The sequence below is a fragment of the Arachis hypogaea genome, chromosome 5, assembly GCF_003086295.3.
Source record: "Arachis hypogaea cultivar Tifrunner chromosome 5, arahy.Tifrunner.gnm2.J5K5, whole genome shotgun sequence".
Classification (NCBI taxonomy): Eukaryota; Viridiplantae; Streptophyta; class Magnoliopsida; order Fabales; family Fabaceae; genus Arachis; species Arachis hypogaea.
The window spans coordinates 57,873,127-57,891,006 of record NC_092040.1 but is presented as its reverse complement, the minus strand read 5'-3'; the positions used below and the strand labels follow the sequence as shown (position 1 = coordinate 57,891,006).

The following is a 17,880-nucleotide window of genomic DNA, read 5'->3' as shown; positions in this document are numbered from 1 at the left end:
TTGCCAAGAAACTAGCTGACCTTACAAAGCAAATGGAGAAGAACCAAGTTGCAGCAGTCACCACACAATCATCAACCCAAGAAGGAGTAAACACAGAGGAAGGAGGTGAATGGGAGCAAGCCAACTATATTGGTAATTCACCAAGGCAAAATCACGATCCATATTCCAAAACTTACAATCCAGGATGGAAGAACCACCCCAACTTTGGGTGGGGAAGCCAACGAGACAAAGGCCAAGACCAGAGACGTCAAAATCACAATCCTAACAACCATGCTGTCCACCAACATTCATCACAAATATCATATCAACAACCACCTAACCACACTCCTCAACACCCATACGAAAACCAGCATGATCACCCTCACTCTTATAACCCAAATCCACCATTATACCCTGAGGATAGCTCTCTAGGATTGAAACCTTACTTGAAGGTTTATGCAAGGAAGTCCAGGACAACAAAGCATTCAAGGATGAGGTGCGAACCAACATCAAGAACCAAGGAGATACCATCAAAAGACTGGAGTCCCAAGTAGGGTATCTATCCCAGCAAATTCCTAAGTCCACTGACAGCTTCCCAGGTGACACAGAGAAGAACCCTAAAGGAGAAGCTAAGAAAGTAAGATGGGAAAAATGCAAAGTGATCACCACTAGTAATGAAGTGAGTGTGGAGGAAGCTATCACACAAGCAAAACATCTTCAAGACAGTCCAGAAGATGAACATGAGGAGAGAATTTAGGAACCCAACCCTCCACCGAAGGAGAAGCTAAAAGAAGAGGGTCTGAACCCATATGCACCTTTTCCTCAAAGACTCAAAGGTGGTGAAGCAAGAAGAATATATTCAAGGTTCATTGATATGTTTGCATCTTTTCATGTGAATAGACCATTCATTAAAACTCTCAAATAGATGCCTGCATACATTAAGTACATAAAAGAGCTGCTGACCAGAAAGAGTTCATTGAAAGGTGGGCAAACAATACTGATGAACAAGGAGTGCAGTGCTTTCATTCAACCACAGCTACCTATAAAAAGAAAAGACACAGGGAGCTTTCACATCCCTTGTGCTATAGGCGAAACAAAGATTGACAAAGGGCTTTGTGACTTGGGAGCAAGCATCAACTTAATGCCCATCTCCCTCATGAAGAAGCTCCAAATCAATAAACTAACTCCTATTGATGTAATTATCAGATTGGCTGAAAAAACTCAAAAACAAGCAATAGGAGTAGTTGAAAATGTGCTGGTGAAGGTTGGGAGCTACTATCTTCCCATAGATTTTGTTATCCTGGAGATGGAAGAAAGTCATCTCCATCCAATCATCTTAGGGAGGCCATTCTTAGCCACTGCTAGGGCACTTATAGATGTGGAACAGGGAGAGCTAATCTTAAGAATACATGATGAACAACTCACCTTCAATATCTTCAAATCATGGTAAGAAGCAAGTCAAGAAAACAAAGAATCAAGAGAAGAGCATAATGAAGCACTGATGCAAGAAACAAGCAGTGAAGCACAAACAACACAATTGGAAACCCCATTGGTTGGAAAGTCATATATTCAGGAAGAACCACATTTAAAGGTAACTCAAAGGGAGCTGAGCTCACCAGAGTCATGCAAAGCTAGCAACAAGGATCCCTTAGAGAAAGAATCTATAGAAAGCAAGACAGCATCAAGAGAAACAAAGAGGAGAGTACCCAGAAGATGGAGAAACAAGAAGATCCCTACAGAAGATTTCTCCCTAGGAGATGAAGTGATCTCTGCTCACTATCCAACCATCCCACCTCATCTTCCTACCATCCCATCTCAGCTACCTCAAGTATACATCATCAACAAAGTCTTATCCTTGGAACATGTGGAGCTTCTCAACAAAGCCACTGGAGACAAACACACTGCAAGAGGGGAGGACTTGAAGCACCACCAACCACCCTGACAAGGGTCAACCGTCAAGCTAATGACGTTAAAGAAGCACTTCATGGGAGGCAACCCATGATTTTTATCCCTTCTTTTAAATTCTTTAGTGTTAGTTAATAATGTAAGATCATGAATTTCAAAATAACTTTGACAAACATTTAACAGAACCCTTATATGCAACATATAGTGAACAACAAGTTTGGTGTTCAAGGCACATTAAGATGGCATGAACACAACTTATATCATTTTGGGCTAAGAGTCTTGATTAAACCCTTAAACACTACATGATCACAAACTAAGTTTGGTGTCACCAATGTGCATATATGAGCCTCAAAGAAGTCAGTTGTTTTGTCTTCATGAAGATCATATCTATAGTAGTAAAAAAAAATTTTTTTTTTACGGTAGCTAGTTCATATTTTAAATCTTCCCACCAAAAATTCAATTAACTTTTTGTATTCCTTTTGTCTTGTATAGGAAATGAAAAAAGGGGGGATTGGAGTAGATTGATGGAACAACCAATGGAAGGAGGTTCGGCCACTTCAATTAGGGGGGTTATACACTTGTCTTCAAGGAGAACCCCTTGGAAAATGTTGCCATGCAAGGATGAGAAAGGGTCATCTTGGAAACCAAAGAAATCAGTTCATAAATATGATGATCCTTGTGCTCACCTTGTGCCAAACCCCAACCATCCACCATTGAACTTCCCTAACAATCTACATCCTTCAATTCTCACCACCGGCCTATATAAGGAACCCTCACCACTCTAACCCTTCTCAACTATTCATCCAACTCACCTCTCTTCCTTCTCTCAAAACACATTCCTCTAAGACACATCTTGCCTCAAACCAACCGAACTCTATCTTCAAACTCATATCCTTCACCACCTTCGTAAACCAATTCTCACTTATGGCATCATCAAGTTCCAAGAGACAAAAGAGGAAGGAACCAGTGGAGAGCATTCCCTTCAATGGAGGGAGATTCAAAATGGCCTTCCATGAGCTCGAGTTTGAACGAATAAAGAACAAAAAGATACTGCCTGAGTTGACATTCCAGTTCAACGAAGATGAATGTCCACAAATTTGAGAGAAGATTGAGTAAAGGGGATGGCAAAAGCTCACTAACCCGGAAGCAAGGATAAATGCAACCCTCATCAAGGAATTCTATGCAAATGTGGTTAGAGAAGACAAGACCATAGCCCCCACCTTCAAGAGCTACGTAAGAGGAACAGAGGTAGATTTTAGCCGCAATGCTATAACAAGAACTCTTCATCTGAAATCACCCCATTTTGATAAGCTCAGTTATCATGAAAGAATAAGTAATGGCCCTAACAATGATGAACTTGAAGAAATTCTGAACGACATGTGTGTTATAGGATCGGATTGGGAAAGGTACTCGGATAGGAGACCACGATTCATTAGGAGAGGCGAACTCATCCCGGAAGCCAAGGGATGGTTTGAGCTTGTGAGGCGATCTATCCTCCCAGCTGCAAACAATTCTGAGGTCAACATCGCTAGAGCTACTATGGTACATTGCTTAATAAAGGATGGAGGCATCAATGTGCACGAAATCATAGCTGAGGGAATTCAAGAGTCAGCAGAGAAGAGTGATTCAGGTGCTAGACTTTGGTACCTGAATAGAATCCAGTGATTCTTTTGCGTCTGTCACTAACGCCCCGCCCTCAAGAGTTTGAAGCACGTCACAGTCATTCAATCATTGAATCCTACTCAGAATACCACAGACAAGGTTAGACCTTCCGGATTCTCTTGAATGCCGTCATCAGTTCTAGCCTATACCACGAAGACTCTGATCTCACGGAATGGCTGGCTCGTTTGTCAGGAGAGCACTCGGTTGTCAGGCGATCAACCATGCGTCGTGTATCAGGAATCCAAGAGATATCCACCCAATCTAAGGTAGAACAGAGGTGGTTGTCAGTCACACGTTCATAGGTGAGAATGATGATGAGTGTCACGGATCATCACATTCATCAAGTTGAAGAACAAGTGGTATCTTAGAACAAGAACAAGCGGAATTGAATAGAAGAACAATAGTAATTGCATTAATACTCGAGGTACAGCAGAGCTCCACACCTTAATCTATGGTGTATAGAAACTCCACCGTTGAAAATACATAAGAATAAGGTCTAGGCATGGCCGAATGGCCAGCCTCCCAATGATCTAAGAACTAGATGTCCAAAGATGATCAAAGGATCTAAAATAATCCAAAGATGAAAATACAATAGTAAAAGGTCCTATATATAGAGAACTAGTAGCCTAGGGTGTACAGAGACGAGTAAATGACATAAAAATCCACTTCCGGGCCCACTTGGTGTGTGCTTGGGCTGAGCATTAAAGCATTTTCGTGTAGAGACTCTTCTTGGAGTTAAACGCCAGCTTTTGTGCCAGTTTGGGCGTTTAACTCCCATTTTGGTGCCAGTTCCGGCGTTTAACGCTGGAAATCTTGAGGGTGACTTTGAACGCCGATTTGGGCCATCAAATCTTGGGCAAAGTATGGACTATCATATATTGCTGGAAAGCCCAGGATGTCTACTTTCCAACGCCGTTGAGAGCGCGCCAATTGGCCTTCTGTAGCTCCATAAAATCCGCTTCGAGTGCAGGGAGGTCAGAATCCAACAGCATCTGCAGTCCTTTTCAGTCTCTGAATCAGATTTTTGCTCAGGTCCCTCAATTTCAGCCAGAAAATACCTGAAATCACAGAAAAACACACAAACTCATAGTAAAGTCCAGAAAAGTGAATTTTAACTAAAAACTAATAAAAATATACTAAAAACTAACTAGATCATACTAAAAACATACTAAAAACAATGCCAAAAAGCGTACAAATTATCCGCTCATCACAACACCAAACTTAAATCGTTGCTTGTCCTCAAGCAACTGAAAATCAAATAAGATAAAAAGAAGAGAATATGCAATGAATTCTAAAGACATCTATGAAGATCAGTATTAATTAGATGAGCGGGACTTTTAGCTTTTTGCCTCTGAATAGTTTTGGCATCTCACTCTATCCTTTGAAATTCAGAATGGTTGGCTTCTTTAGGAACTCAGAATCCAGATAGTATTATTGATTCTCCTAGTTAAGTATGATGATTCTTGAACATAGCTACTTATTGAGTCTTGGCCGTGGCCCAAAGCACTCTGTCTTCCAGTATTACCACCGGATACATACATGCCACAGACACATAATTGGGTGAACCTTTTCAGATTGTGACTCAGCTTTGCTAGAGTCCCCAATTAGAGGTGTCCAAGGTTCTTAAGCACACTCTTTTTGCCTTGGATCACAACTTTATTTCTTTATTTTCTCTCTCTTTTTTTTCATTGCTTTTTCTTGCTTCAAGAATCATTTTTATGATTTTTCAGATCCTCAATAACATGTCTCCTTTTTCATCATTCTTTCAAGAGCCAACATTCATGAACCACAAATTCAAAAGACATATGCACTGCTTAAGCATACATTCAGAAGACAAAAACATTGCCGCCACATCAAAATAATTAAACTGTTATAAAATTCAAAATTCATGCAATTCTTCTCTTTTTCAATTAAGAACATTTTTCATTTAAGAGAGGTGATGGATTCATAGGACATTCATAACTTTAAGGCATAGACACTAAGACACTAATGATCACAAGACACAAACATAGATAGACATAAGCATAATTTTCGAAAAACAGAAAAATAAAGAACAAGGAAATTAAAGAACGGGTCCACCTTAATGATGGCGGCTTGTTCTTCCTCTTGAAGATCCTATGGAGTGCTTGAGCTCCTCAATGTCTCTTCCTTGTCTTTGTTGCTCCTCTCTCATGATTCTTTGATCTTCTCTAATTTCATGGAGGAGGACAGAGTGTTCTTGGTGCTCCACCCTTAGTTGTCCCATGTTGGAACTCAATTCTCCTAGGGAGGTGTTTAGTTGCTCCCAATAGTTTTGTGGAGGAAAGTGCATCCCTTGAGGCATCTCAGGGATTTGATGATGAGAGGGGTCTCTTGTTTGCTCCATCCTCTTCTTAGTGATGGGCTTGTCCTCATCAATGGGGATGTCTCCTTCTATGTCAACTCCAACTGAATAGCAGAGGTGACAAATGAGATGAGGAAAGGCTAACCTTGCCAAGGTAGAGGACTTGTCCGCCACCTTATAAAGTTCTTGAGCTATAAACTCATGAACTTTTATTTCTTCTCCAATCATGATGCTATGAATCATGATAGCCCGGTCTATAGTAACTTCGGACCGGTTGCTAGTGGGAATGATTGAGCGTTGGATGAACTCCAACCATCCTCTAGCCACGGGTTTGAGGTCATGCCTTCTCAATTGAATCGGCTTTCCTCTTGAATCTCTCTTTCATTGGGCGCCCTCTTCACATATGACTGTGAGGACTTGGTCCAACCTTTGATCAAAGTTGACCCTTCTAGTTTAAGGATGTTCATCTCCTTGCATCATGGGCAAGTTGAATGCCAACCTTACATTTTCCGCACTAAAAACCAAGTATTTCCCCCGAACCATAGTAAGCCAATTCTTAGGATCTGGGTTCATACTTTGATCATGGTTCTTGGTGATCCATGCATTGGCATAGAACTCTTGAACCATCAAGATTCCAACTTGTTGAATGGGGTTGGTAAGAACTTCCCAACCTCTTCTTCGGATCTCATGTCGGATCTCCGGATATTCACTCTTTTTGAGTGAAAAAGGGACCTCGGGGATCACCTTCTTCAAGGCCACAACTTCATAGAAGGGGTCTTGATGCACCCTTGAGATGAATCTCTCAATCTCCCATGACTCGGAGGTGGAAGCTTTTGCCTTCCCTTTCCTCTTTCTAGAGGTTTCTCTGGCCTTGAATGCCATAAATGGTTATGGAAAAACAAAAAGTAATGCTTTTACCACACCAAACTTAAAAGGTTTGCTCGTCCTCGAGCAAAAGAAGAAAGAAGAGAGTAGAAGAAGAAGAAATGAAGGGAAAAGGGAATGGCTTGTGTTCGGCCAAAAGGGGGAGAAGTGGTGTTTAGGTTGTGTGAAAAAGAAGGAGTGAAGAAGGGTTTATATAGGAGGGGGGGAGTCATGGTTCAGTCATGTATGGGTGGGTTTGGGAGGGAAAGTGGTTTGAATTTGAATGGTGAGGTAGGTGGGGTTTTATGAAGGATGGATGTGAGTGGTGAAGAGAAAGATGGGATTTGATAGGTGAAGGGCTTTTGGGGAAGAGGTGTTGAGGTGATTGGTGAAGAAGAAAGAGAGTGGTGGGGTAGGTGGGGATCCTGTGGGGTCCACAGATCCTGAGGTGTCAAGGAAAAGTCATCCCTGCACCAAATGGCAAGCAAAATTGCGTTTTGAGCCAATTCTGGCGTTAAACGCCGGGCTGGTGCCCATTTCTGGCGTTTAACGCCAGCTTCTTACCCTTTTCTGGCGTTTAATGCCAGTCTGGTGCCCCTTTCTGGCGTTAAACGCCCAGAATGGTGCCAGACTGGGCGTTAAACGCCCAACAGCTAGCTTTACTGGCGTTTAAATGCCAGCAAGCTCTCCTCCAGGGTGTGCTGTTTTTCTTTCTGTTTTTCATTCTGTTTTTGCTTTTTTTCATTGATTTTGTGACTTCTCATGATCATCAACCTACAAAAAACATAAAATAACAAAAGGGAATAGATAAAATATAACATTGGGTTGCCTCCCAACAAGCGCTTCTTTAATGTCATTAGCTTGACAGAGGACTCTCATGGAGCCTCAGAAATGCTCAGAGCTATGTTGGAACCTCCCAAGACCAAACTTAGAGTTTGAATGTGGGGGTTCAACACCAAACTTAGAAGTTGGTTGTGGCCTCCCAACACCAAACTTAGAGTTTGACTGTGGGGGCTCTGTTTGGCTCTGTTTTGAGAGAAGCTCTTCATGCTTCCTCTCCATGGTGACAGAGGGATATCCTTGAGCCTTAAACACAAAGGATTCTTCATTCACTTGAATGATCAATTCCCCTCTATCAACATCAATCACAGCCTTTGTTGTGGCTAGGAAGGGTCTGCCAAGGATGATGGATTCATCCATGCACTTCCCAGTCTCTAGGACTATGAAATCAGTAGGGATGTGATGGTCTTCAACTTTTACCAGAACATCCTCTACAAGTCCAAAGGCTTGTTTTCTTGAATTGTCTGCCATCTCTAGTGAGATTTTTGCAGCTTGCACCTCAAAGATCCCTAGCTTCTCCATTACAGAGAGAGGCATGAGGTTTACACTTGACCCTAAGTCACACAAGGCCTTCTTGAAGGCCATGGTGCCTATGGTACAAGGTAATGAAAACTTCCCAGGATCTTGTCTCTTTTGAGGCAGTTTCTGCCTAGACAAGTCATCTAATTCTTTGGTGAGCAAAGGGGGTTCATCCTCCCAAGTCTCATTTCCAAATAACTTGTCATTTAGCTTCATGATTGCTCCAAGGTATTTAGCAACTTGCTCTTCAGTGACATACTCATCCTCTTCAGAGGAAGAATACTCATCAGAGCTCATGAATGGCAGAAGTAAGTCCAATGGAATCTCTATGGTCTCATTTTGAGCCTCAGATTCCCATGGTTCCTCATTGGGGAACTCATTGGAGGCCAGTGGACGTCCATTGAGGTCTTCCTCAGTGGCGTTCACTGCCTCTCCTTCCTCCCAAAATTCGGCCATGTTGATGGCCTTGCACTCTCCTTTTGGATTTTCTTCTGTATTGCTTGGACGAGTACTAGGAGGCAGTTCAGTAATTTTCTTGCTCAGCTGACCCACTTGTGCCTCCAAATTTCTAATAGAGGATCTTGTTTCAGTCATGAAACTTTGAGTGGTTTTGATTAGATCAAAGACCATGGTTGCTAAGTCAGAGTTACTCTGCTTAGAATTCTCTGTCTGTTGCTGAGAAGATGATGGAAAAGGCTTGCTATTGCTAAACCTGTTTCTTCCACCATTATTATTGTTGAAACCTTGTTGAGGTCTCTGTTGATCCTTCCATGAAAAATTTGGATGATTTCTCCATGAAGGATTGTAGGTGTTTCCATAGGGTTCTCCCATGTAATTCACCTCTTCCATTGAAGGGTTCTCAGGATCATAAGCTTCTTCTTCAGATGAAGCTTCCTTAGTACTGCTTGGTGCATTTTGCATTCCAGACAGACTTTGAGAAATCATATTGACTTGTTGAGTCAATATTTTATTCTGAGCCAGTATGGCATTCAGAGTGTCAATCTCAAGAACTCCTTTCTTCTGACTAGTCCCATTGTTCACAGGATTCCTTTCAGAAGTGTACATGAATTGGTTATTTGCAACCATTTCAATGAGCTCTTGAGCTTCTGTAGGCATCTTCTTCAGATGAAGAGATCCTCCAGCAGAGCTATCCAAAGACATTTTGGATAGTTCAGAGAGACCATCATAGAAAATACCTATGATGCTCCATTAGAAAGCATATCAGTGGGACACTTTCTGATTAATTGTTTGTATCTTTCCCAAGCTTCATAGAGGGATTCTCCTTCCTTCTGTCTGAAGGTTTGGACTTCCACTCTAAGCTTACTCAATTTTTGAGGTGGAAAGAACTTTGCCAAGAAGGCATTGACTAGCTTTTCCCAAGAGTTCAGGCTTTCTTTAGGTTGTGAGTCCAACCATGTTCTAGCTCTGTCTCTTACAGCAAAAGGGAATAGCATACGTCTGTAGACCTCAGGGTCAACCCCATTAGTCTTGACAGTGTCACAAATTTGCAAGAACTCAGCTAAAAACTGATGAGGATCTTCCAATGAAAGTCTATGGAACTTGCAATTCTGTTGCATTAGAGAAACTAATTGAGGCTTAAGCTCAAAGTTGTTTGCTCCAATGGCAGGGATAGAGATGCTTCTCCCATAGAAGTCGGGAGTAGGTGCAGTAAAGTCACCCAGCACCTTCCTTGCATTGTTGGCATTGTTGTTGTTTTCGGCTGCCATGTGTTCTTCTTCTTTGAAGAATTCGGTTAGGTCCTCTACAGAGAGTTGTGCCTTAGCTTCTCTTAGCTTTCGCTTCAAGGTCCTTTCAGGTTCAGGGTCAGCCTCAACAAGAATGCTTTTGTCTTTGCTCCTGCTCATAAGAGAAAGAAGAGAACAAGCAAATGTGGAATCCTCTATGTCACAGTATAGAGATTCCTTGAGGTGTCAGAGGAAAAGAAAAATAGAAGGCAGAAGTAGAAAATTCGAACTTATCAATGAAAGATGGAGTTCGAATTATGCATTAAGGAATAGTGTTAGTCCATAAATAGAAAGATGTGAGAAAAGGGGAAGCAATTTTCGAAAATTAAGTAAAAGATTTTGAAAACATTTTGAAAAACACTAATTGATTTTCGAAAATAAAAGTGGGAAAGAAGTAAAGTGATTTTTGAAAAAGATTTTGAAATTAGAAATCAAAAAGATTTGATTGAAAGTTATTTTGAAAAAGATGTGGTTGAGAAGATATGATTTGAAAAACATTTTAAGAAGATTTGATTTTGAAAATTAATGACTTGGCTATCAAGAAAAGATATGATTCAAACATTAAACCTTTCTCAACAGAAAAGGCAACATACTTGAAATGTTGAATCAAATCATTAATTGATAGCAAGTATCTTTGAAAATAGAAAGAAATTGATTTTGAAAAATATTTGATTGAGAAGATTTGATTTGAAAAAGATTTGATTTTGAAAAGATTTTGAAAACCTGAAAAAAATTTGCATTGAAAACATAATCTTCCCTCTTGTGCCATCCTGGCGTTAAACGCCCAGAATGGTGCACATTCTGGCGTTTAACGCCCAAAACTCTACCTTTCTGGGCGTTAAACGCCCAACCAGGTACCCTGGCTGGCGTTTAAACGCCAGTCTGTCCTTCTTCACTGGGCGTTTTGAACGCCCAGCTTTTTCTGTGCAATTCCTCTGCAGTATTTTCTGAATCTTCAATTCTCTGTATTATTGACTTAAAAAGACACAAATTAAAAATATTTTTGGATTTTTAATAATAAGGAATAATCAAAATGCAACTAAAATGAAATAACAATGCATGCAAGACACCAAACTTAGCAGTTTGTATACTACTGACACTAATGAGAATGCATATGAGACACATAAACACTCAAGTCAAGAGAATTCAAAGATCAGAGTAAGAAATCTTTAAGAATTACTTGAAGATTAATGAAGTTATATGCATGAGTGCAAGAAGAAAAGAAACATGCAATTGACACCAAACTTAAAATGAAACACTAGACTCAAACAAGAAATTTTTGGATTTTATGATTTTGTAAATTTTTTTTGTGCTTTTTCGAAAATAAAGTGGAAAAAGGTATCAAAATTCTTAAAGAGAATTCCAGGAATCATGCAATGTTTAGTCTAAGACTCCGGTCCAGGAATTAGACATGGCTTCACAGCCAGCCAAGCTTTCAAAGAAAGCTTCGGTCCAAAACACTAGACATGGCCAAAGGCCAGCCAAGCCTTAGCAGATCACTGCTCCAACAGCAAGATTGATAGAAATCAACAAGCTCTTGTGATGATAAGTTGAAACATCGGTCCAATGAAATTAGACACGGCTTCACAGCCAGCCAGACTTCAACAAATCATCATGAAACTCTAGAATTCATCTTCAAGAATTCTAAAGAAAAAATACCTAATCTAAGCAACAAGATGAACCGTCAGTTGTCCAAACTCAACAATCCCCGGCAACAGCGCCAAAAACTTGGTGCTGTTGCCGGATTAGAAATTTGGCACTGATGTTACCGGACCAAAAGCTTGCCGAAATACTCGAACAATCCCCGGCAACGGTGCCAAAAACTTGGTTCGCGAAATTGTGATCACTACTTTTCACAACTCAAATAATCCCCGGTGATGAAACCAAAAACTTGGTGTTCAATACCATGGCATAAACATAACTTCGCACAACTAACCAGCAAGTGTACTGGGTCGTCCAAGTAATAAACCTTACGCGAGTAAGGGTCGATCCCACAGAGATTGTTGGTATGAAGCAAGCTATGGTCACCTTGTAAATCTTAGTCAGGCAAACTCAAATGGATATGGGGTGATATACGAATAAAACATAAAGATAAAGATAGAGATACTTATGTAATTCATTGGTAGGAACTTCAGATAAGCGTATGAAGATGCTGGTCCCTTCCGTCTCTCTGCTTTCCTACTGTCTTCATCCAATCCTTCTTACTCCTTTCCATGGCAAGCTTAAGCAAGGGTTTCACCGTTGTCAGTGGCTACCTCCCATCCTCTCAGTGGAAATGTTCAACGCACCCTTTCACGGCACGGCTATCCATCTGTCGGTTCTCGATCAGGCCGGAATAGAATCCAGTGATTCTTTTGCGTCTGTCACTAATGCCTCGCCCTCAGGAGTTTGAAGCACGTCACAGTCATTTAATCATTGAATCCTACTCAGAATACCACAGACAAGGTTAGACCTTCCGGATTCTCTTGAATGTCGCCATCAGTTCTAGCCTATACCACGAAGACTCTGATCTCACGGAATGGCTGGCTCGTTTGTCAGGCGAGCACTCGGTTGTCAGGCGATCAACCATGCGTCGTGTTTCAGGAATCCAAGAGATATCCACCCAATCTAAGGTAGAACGGAGGTGGTTGTCAGTCACACGTTCATAGGTGAGAATGATGATGAGTGTCACGGATCATCACATTCATCAAGTTGAAGAACAAGTGGTATCTTAGGACAAGAACAAGCGGAATTGAATAGAAGAACAATAGTAATTGCATTAATACTCGAGGTACAGCAGAGCTCCACACCTTAATCTATGGTGTGTAGAAACTCCACCGTTGAAAATACATAAGAATAAGGTCTAGGCATGGCCGAATGGCCAGTCTCCCAATGATCTAAGAACTAGATGTCCAAAGATGATCAAAGGATCTAAAATAATCCAAAGATGAAAATACAATAGTAAAAGGTCCTATATATAGAGAACTAGTAGCCTAGGGTGTACAGAGATGAGTAAATGACATAAAAATCCACCTCCGGGCCCACTTGGTGTGTGCTTGGGCTGAGCATTGAAGCAGTTTCGTGTAGAGACTCTTCTTGGAGTTAAACGCCAGCTTTTGTGCCAGTTTGGGCGTTTAACTCCCATTTTGGTGCCAGTTCCGGCGTTTAACGCTGGAAATCTTGAGGGTGACTTTGAACGCCGATTTGGGCCATCAAATCTTGGGCAAAGTATGGACTATCATATATTGCTGGAAAGCCCAGGATGTCTACTTTCCAACGCCGTTGAGAGCGCGCCAATTGGGTGTCTATAGCTCCAGAAAATTTGCTTCGAGTGCAGGGAGGTCAGAATCCAACAGCATCTGCAGTCCTTTTCAGTCTCTGAATCAGATTTTTGCTCAGGTCCCTCAATTTCAGCCAGAAAATACCTGAAATCACAGAAAAACACACAAACTCATAGTAAAGTCCAGAAAAGTGAATTTTAACTAAAAACTAATAAAAAAATACTAAAAACTAACTAGATCATACTAAAAACATACTAAAAACAATGCCAAAAAGCGTACAAATTATCCGCTCATCAGTGCCCCAGCACCATCTTTAGATTATGCATAAAAGCCAAGGTAGTCTTCGAAGACAGTAATCCAATTTGGGTAAGTCTCGGGAGGTCACTTACACTTCAACGCATAACTTATGTGACACCAGCTCAACAATAGAAAAGACCCCATCTAAGGAAGAGGACATCTGGAGAAGAACCAGAAGAAGAACCTTTCCAAGAAGAACCCCAACCAACAGAATATCATCAAGAAGGGTACTATGACCCAACCAACATAAATTTGGGTCACATTTGAGGAGCCATTGACGATTTAGCAAGAATACACATGGAAGGACAAGAACAACAGTTGCATTTTCAATCTCAGAGAATGGATCGTCAAGAGGAAATGCTATCAAATTGGATGAATCAACAAAGGGAATGGCAGAAACAGCTAATGGAGCAGCAACAAGAGCACTACTCTCAGCTCACTCAAGCCATCAATCAAGTGTCTGAAAGGCAAGAGTGTCACGATAAGCACCTTCAAGAGCTCAACCGAAGGCAGATAGCTCAAATGAAAGCATTCAACGAGTTCAATATGCTTAATGAAGGGCGGCAATTACACAGAGAAGAATTTAATATAAACGCTCAAGCCAAGCTGACTTATGTGGCTAAGAACATGCATCATATAAACTCTACCATTCCAAAATATGAAACAGTTCACAAAAACCTGAAGAATCAAGAGGAGGTGAAGGTGAAACAACAAAAAGAAACACTGAAAAAGAAAATGGAAGATGCTGGCTTCTGGAAGAATTGATTGGGAAGAGCAAAGGAGCGGGGGAGTCAAGTAGTCAAGAGAAAGACAAGGAAGCAAAAGAGCATGAACAACCTCATGAGTAAAAGGTGGTGGAGTTACTTCTTGTTATCTACCTTTTCAAGCTTTAAATAAGGAAAATCCTGTATGAAATAAAACATGCTTCCATAGTAGTTTAGGATTTTCAATTCTGCATTTAAGTTTCATTGTTGTTTGGTGCGCGAAATTGTGAACAATACTTTTTTCACAACTCTCATAATCCCCGGTCATGAACCCCAAAAACTTGGTAGCTCAATACCATGGCATTACACAACTTCGCACAACTAACCAGCAAGTGCACTGGGTCGTCCAAGTAATAAACCTTACGCGAGTAAGGGTCGATCCCACGGAGATTGTTAGTATTGAAGCAAGCTATGGTCATCTTGTAAATCTTAGTCAGGCAAACTCAAATAGTAATGGTGATGAACAAAAATAACACAAAGGTAAAGATAGAGATACTTATGTAATTCATTGGTAGGAGCTTCAGATAAGCGCATGAAGATGCCTTCCCTTCCGTCTCTCTGCTTTCCTACTGTCTTCATCCAATCCTTCTTACTCCTTTCCATGGCAAGCTTAAGCAAGGGTTTCACCGTTGTCAGTGGCTACCTCCCATCCTCTCAGTGAAAGCGATTGCATATGCCCTGTCACAGCATAGCGGAATTCATCTGTCGGTTCTCAATCAGGCCGGAATAGAATCCAGTGATTCTTTTGCGTCTGTCACTAACGCCCCGCCTTCAGGAGTTTGAAGCACGTCACAGTCATTCAATCATTGAATCCTACTAAGAATACCACAGACAAGGTTAGACCTTCCGGATTCTCTTGAATGCCGCCATCAGTTCTCGCTTATACCACGAAGATTCCGGTTAAAGAATCCAAGAGATAAACACTAGTGCCTTGTTTGCTTGTAGAACAGAAGTGGTTGTCAGTCACTCTGTTCATGAGTGAGAATGATGATGAGTGTCACGGATCATCACATTCATCAAGTTGAAGAACAAGTGATATCTTGGACAAAGAACAAGCGGAATTGAATAGAAGAACAATAGTAATTGCATTAATACTCGAGGTACAGCAGAGCTCCACACCTTAATCTATGGTGTGTAGAAACTCCACCGTTGAAAATACATAAGAACAAAAGTGATCATTGGTTTCGGTCCCAGAGAGGGAACCAGAAGAACCAAGATGAAAATACAATAGTAAAAGGTCCTACTTATAGAAAACTAGTAGCCTAGGGTGTACAGAGATGAGTAAATGACATAAAAATCCACTTCCGGGCCCACTTGGTGTGTGCTTGGGCTGAGCAATGAAGCATTTTCGTGTAGAGACTCTTCTTGGAGTTAAACGCCAGCTTTAGTGCCAGTTTGGGCGTTTAACTCCCATTTAGGTGCCAGTTCCGGCGTTTAACGCTGGAATTTCTGAGGGTGACTTTGAACGCCGGTTTGGGCCATCAAATCTTGGGCAAAGTATTGACTATCATATATTGCTGGAAAGCCCAGGATGTCTACTTTCCAACGCCGTTGAGAGCGCGCCAATTGGGCTTCTGTAGCTCCAGAAAATCCACTTCGAGTGCAGGGAGGTCAGAATCCAACAGCATCTGCAGTCCTTTTGAGTCTCTGGATCAGATTTTTGCTCAGATCCCTCAATTTCAGCCAGAAAATACCTGAAATCATAGAAAAACACACAAACTCATAGTAAAGTCCAGAAAAGTGAATTTTAACTAAAAACTAATAAAAATATAATAAAAACTAACTAGATCATACCAAAAACATACTAAAAACAATGCCAAAAAGTGTATAAATTATCCGCTCATCATTGTTAAATTCTATGATTACTAGTCTAGTGTCCCTGGTTTTCAACTTCATCTTGCTTACTCGTATGTGTGTCCCTCTGAGCCAAATGAAAAGAAATGACATGAAAAATAAGAGTGGAGTTATTTTGTGAAGTGAATCCTATATGTTTATGGTAAGAAGATTAGTTAGCTAAGTTGGTTCACCAACAAGGAAAGAAGGCAACTATCTATCCTGAATCCTATGCTTGAAACACATCCTATGAGACTAACTAAATAATAAGATCCCAATAAGAAAAGAAAAAGAGCAATAAAAGTGAGAAGGAAGGGAACACAATAAGAAATAATGCTAGGCACCAAGGGTTTTAAGTTGGAGGCATGTGTCTGTGGCGCTCATGTATAGGGGATATACTTGGATGAATAAGCTCTCAGGAGTGCCTTATCACTTGGTAACTTGGGTTAACAAACTCGGGATTATCAGCTGAAAGTCCACTATCAAGAGTAACCCTTGCTACAGAACACTTAGTAACCCAAAGAGGTGCTGGGCACCAAGGTTTCAAGAAAGAAAAATAACAAACCATGTGCCTGTTGTATGTATGTATGAGGGAAAGAGACTTGAGGGAGTAAGTCCTTAAGGGTTTCTCAACACCTAGCACTTTGAACCAACTGGTTCGGGAGTGTTGACTGAAAGCTTATCATAAAGAGTCGCCCTCTTACAGAGCACTTAGCCAAAGGAAGAATGCAATAAATCTTGAGAAAACAAAAGAAAGAAGGATCAATAACAAGGAAGACTCAGGGGATGTAAGTAAGCAAGTGTTCAAGGGTATGATAAAGGTCTGAAACCTGGTAAAGGAAAACCTAAGTTGCTATGCATGAAACTCCATAAAACTAAGGATTTGACTTCCACAATAATGATTCATTCCTCTTGCCTTTTCATTCATCATTTATGTTTCAGTACTTGCTTAGGGACAAGCAAGCTTTAAGTTTGGTGTTGTGATACCAGGGCATCTAGGCCAGTTTCACTGACCTTTTCTTTACTGTTTTAGGGTAGTTTCATGCATTTTCTTAGGAAATAAGCAAGTTTTGGGTAAAAGAACACTTACATCTTGATTTAGACAAATATTGTAAATTTTACATTATTTCATGAGAATTATGCAAGGAATGAATGTTAAATTGGATAATGCATGATTTCATGACTTGGATTAGAACTTTGATGCACTTTATTTGTGTAATTTCAGGATAAAGGAAGCAAGGAAGAGCCACGTTAGCATCCACGTTAACCTAGTTAACGTAGGTACTAACGTGGAATAGGGATAAGCTTGCAGCATTAATGAGAAAAGTGAACACCAGTAATGCCCTCGAAGCCATCATGAGCCACATTAATTGCCACATTAACTACATTAACGTGGTAGTTAACGTGGAGACAAAAAGGACTCCAACGTTAGTGGTAATTGTGATCACCACTAACGCTCCAAGATGTGGCAATGAACTATGTTAAGAGCCACGTTAACTAAGTTAACGTGGACTCTAACGTGGAACAGAGGAACAATGCCAACGTTAGTGACACTCACCTTTGTCACTAACGTTAGATCAAGCTTGCATTGCCCACGTTAGTGGTAACGTTAAGACCACTAACGTGAAAGTTAACGTGGAGTTGAAATTGATGAGCCAACGTTAGTGACATTCACCTTTGTCACTAACGTTGGGATGGCATTCATAACCATGTTAAGAGCCACGTTAACTTAGTTAACGTGAGCTCTAACGTGAGGACTAGGGGCACAAGGCAACGTTATTGGGAAAGGTGAGTTCCAATAACACTTGCGAAGATGAGACATAAATACATTAAGAGCCATGTTAACTTAGTTAACGTGAGCTCTAACGTGAGGACTAGGGGCACAAGGC

General features: G+C 40.9%; 1 non-coding gene across 1 annotated transcript; it reads left to right on the top strand.

The window, feature by feature from the left end:
• The first annotated feature begins 9,306 nt into the window (after positions 1–9,306).
• On the top strand, positions 9,307–9,414 carry LOC112804438 (small nucleolar RNA R71). Its single transcript, XR_003203053.1, has one exon. It is a non-coding gene; the product is annotated as a small nucleolar RNA R71 (small nucleolar RNA).
• The last annotated feature ends 8,466 nt before the right edge of the window (positions 9,415–17,880 follow it).